Here is a 3,868-nt window from a genome sequence, read left to right on the forward strand (position 1 = left end):
TGACTTTATCCCCACCAATCAAAATGAATTAAGCCCCACCAAACGTGGGGGTTCTTACATGATAGAATCCCCACTAAAAAAAAACTGAATTAATCCCCACGAAAATGACTTTAGCCCCACTTTCCGCCATTTTTAATTTCGTTGTAAAATTGGTGGGGCTTAAGTCATTTTGCCCGGTGGGGGTTAATTCAGTGGGGGCTAATTCATACACCCGGTTTGTATGCTATTCTAATGTTTTCCTTGTCATATATGTCTGAAGCTTTTAATCTGTCCGAGAAACCTGGTATGTATACTACCGATTTTTTTCGTGGGGTTTAACTCATTTTAATTCCGTGATCTTTTATAAAAATAAAACAAACAGTTAGCAACGTAAAAATATAATACTTTTCAAATTTTATTTAATTTCTTTGCTTTCTTTCTCCATATTTTCGTAAGTCTCCGTTACAAAAAACTATTTGATTAAGTATAACATTATAGCTATAGTACTTGTGAGCGTTTGGAGAATTTTCAAGCCATAAGAGTAAATCTGATATTTTTTTTTGGTGAGTTTTTGTGAACGGTATCCATCGTATTAGTTGAAAGAGTTGCGACTCGCTGATTCCATTAACGAAAGNAATTCCATTAACGAAAGCAAAAACACAAACTATTAGTTGCACCTTATAACTTTTTTTTCCAAAAAAAGAATCAATTATAAATCCAGGAACATGAGAAAAGTTTATAGTATCGCTTTTATTTAGTAAGATCTTCCTTGCGTTTATACGATTACTCTCTATTTGTTTCAATTTTTCCATATTCATTTTTAAGCAGAATACGCAGAACTGTTTTTAATAATCACTCTATTAAGATTGAATTGTCAAAGATTTTTCCTTTTACGAAAGGTTAAAATCACTAATAGTGCACATTTCGTAAAAGGAGAAACCATAATTTTGTAAATTATAAAATAATAGAAGGGAATTTTTCCTTTTACGAAAGGTTAAAATCACTTATAGTGCACAGAGTGTGGCAAACAATTTTAATAAATTTAAATGCCCTTTTTGTCGTCAAGATGTTGACGAACATTTACATATTTTTATTTAATTATTTTCTTTTTCTCACATTTTCATATTTTCATTTAATTCTTTACCTTTTTCTTTTTAAATATTACATACATATGTATAATTGAATTTTTGTTAAAATTCTGATTTAAAAACTTGAAGTTTAAAGCAATCAAAATAAATTAAAAATGAAGCAAAGTGGGGCTAAAGTCATTTTCGTGGGGATTAATTCCTTTTTTTTCGTGGGGACTCTGTCATGTAAGAACCCCCACGTTTGGTGGGGGTCTTAATTCATTTCGATAGGTGGGGATAAAATCATTTTCGTGGGGTTTAATTCATTTTTTTTTCGTGGGGATTCTGTCATTTTTGGTGGGGAAAGATTCACTGAGACATTGGTGGGGCTTAAGTCATTTTGCCCGGTGGGGGTTAATTCAGTGGGGGCTAATTCATACACCCNTATTATATACAGGATTCCATGTGCTGGTGATGAAAATAATAAATGTGGAAAAGAGTATGTAGGAACAACAAAGAACAAACTTAGAACAAGAATATCAGGACACCGATCGGACATAAAATGTAGAGCATCCAGTAACACACAAAAAACTGCACTAGCGGCCCACTGTGCAGAGAGCGGACACAATCCCGATTTTGAAGCTGTGAGCATATTACAGCAAGAACAACACTATAATAAACGTTTCACATTAGAAATGCTCCACATAATTAACACACCACCAGCGTTGCCATTTTAGCCGTTTTCCGGCTAGATTTAGCCGGTTTTGATAGCAACTAGCCGGAGAAAATTTGATCTAGCCGGCAGCCGATTTGTTAGCCGGTTTGTAAAAAAAGTTAGCCGTTTTTAGCCGATTTTACTATTTGCCTAATTTTCAGGTGCAAAAAGTAAACAAGTTTTTCGAAAGCAATAATGCAGACCCAATGAAGATTTTTAATGAACTCAATGTTTTACTTTCGCATCTATGCTGCCTAGTGGTTATTAGCGCGGACACATTTGATCCTATATGCTCCCCGTTGGAACCATACCTTGCTCCATTTCCTCAGTTTTATCACAGTTTTGAAGAGTATTTAAAAACAAAAGTAAGCACAAACGCTTTTGACCACGAAGCCGAGAAAATAATTCGAGAAAATGGTCGCTATTTTATTATCACTTTAATAAAGGAATTACGCCAACGCCTCCCTACAAATATTGCCACACTAAAAAAAATTGACTTTTTTCGGTTGGAAATGCATTAAGAGTAATTAAACCAAAAGTATTTGTTCAACTACAGCAACAAAAACACAAATATAATGCCGACAAAAAAACATCCATAGAGATGCAATGGCAACGGTTAACGTTACATACCTGGAGTAATTTAGACTCAACTGTAAAATTTTGGGCCGAAGTTTATCAATTTCGAAATGCCCTAGGAGAAAACCCTTTTGCTGACCTTTGCAACCTAGTTTTCTTGTTTTCCCTATAAGTAATGCAGAAGTAGAGCGAATATTTAGTTCAATGAATATAATAAAAACTAAGCAAAGAAATCCAATGTGCGTTAAAACGTTAAACGCTATTTTATATATAAGATACGGTTTAAAACGTGAAGAAAAATGCTGCCATAATTTTACTGTAGATGACGATCTCTTAAAATTAATGAATTCAGGTGATATAAAAAATAGTGATTCATTTGATGATGAGGAATATACACTCGATATAAATTAATGGTGTTAACTAGTCTTTCGTTTCTTGCGATTTATTAAAATAAAGCATGTGGATTTTCACTAAAACATTTTAGCCGTTTTTTGCCAGAGTCTATGTGAAATTTCACTAAAACATTTTAGCCGTTTTTAGCCGCTTTTTTTGCCAATCTAGCCGGTCGGCCCAAAAAGTTCTGGCAACACTGCACACCACCAAACAAGAGACTAAACTACAAAACAGACACAGAAAACTGCGCCCACATATACAGACACCTGCTTGACACTTGTAAAATCAGTTCTAAACTGCACGACAAACGAGACGGACGTCGTGGAGCTAAAATTTAATTAATGTATGTACGTATTTATGTATGTTTTTGATGTGTTAGCTTTTTCTTGTATGTTAATAAAAAAACTTGTGTAATTGTTGTAGCCCCTGAAGACGATCTCCGGAGGAGATTTAAATATATTGGGAAGGAATGTAATTTCATGTGTTTTAATTGCATCAACACCCTGATCTCAAAGCCGGCATTAAAAAGGATTACTTGATTAAAAATCAAAAAGGTCGCAGTACAAAACGGTTACAGATTTATTTTATTAAAAAACTATTAAAACCAGTAGGCATTGGAGTTCTACTGTGAATATCTACTAAATGGTTAGAGTAATCGATTAACTACCTCAGACCTTTTTTGTAGAGCATTTAATTCCCTGTAGAAATAATTAAAACTTATTTGACATTAATTATTTTTTAGTAAGTTACAAAATTCAAAACAAAAAGTTATTTTCCTTAAAATACTTCAATTTCTGACCTTGAATATCTTTTAAATGGTTAGATTAATGAAAAGAGTATATGAGACCATTTTTGTAGAGCGTTCAATTTCCTATAAATATTGACGATGCAACTGGTTTAACGATCTATTGGTGATAAGATATGACCATTTTTATATGAGACTAAATTGAAAATGGAAAACTATGATGAGCATAACCTTCCCGTTAATATTAAGAGCTCAGATTAGGTAAGTACTTTCTAGAGGTACCTAGGAACTAGTTTTCGTGTGTCGGATCCAAAAAAAGACTTGATTTTTTGACCCACCCTAATATATACGCTCAAGATATGTACCATTCATTCCAGCGTATTTCGGAATAGG

The 3,868-nt window shown here is 33.4% G+C and overlaps 1 protein-coding gene across 1 annotated transcript in view; it reads left to right on the forward strand.

Annotated features, from left to right (window-relative positions):
• The first annotated feature begins 3,249 nt into the window (after positions 1-3,249).
• Positions 3,250-3,868, forward strand: part of LOC108366674 (uncharacterized) — a 9,040-nt gene continuing 8,421 nt past the window's right edge. The window contains exon 1 of the mRNA XM_017621137.1: positions 3,250-3,284. The gene's annotated coding sequence lies outside the window, so the exon portion shown is untranslated. The remainder of the gene's footprint in view (positions 3,285-3,868) is intronic.

This window comes from Rhagoletis zephyria, unplaced genomic scaffold (assembly GCF_001687245.7).
Source record: "Rhagoletis zephyria isolate East Lansing unplaced genomic scaffold, Rhagoletis_zephyria_1.1 Rzeph_scaffold_02371, whole genome shotgun sequence".
In the NCBI taxonomy this organism is placed as follows: domain Eukaryota; kingdom Metazoa; phylum Arthropoda; class Insecta; order Diptera; family Tephritidae; genus Rhagoletis; species Rhagoletis zephyria.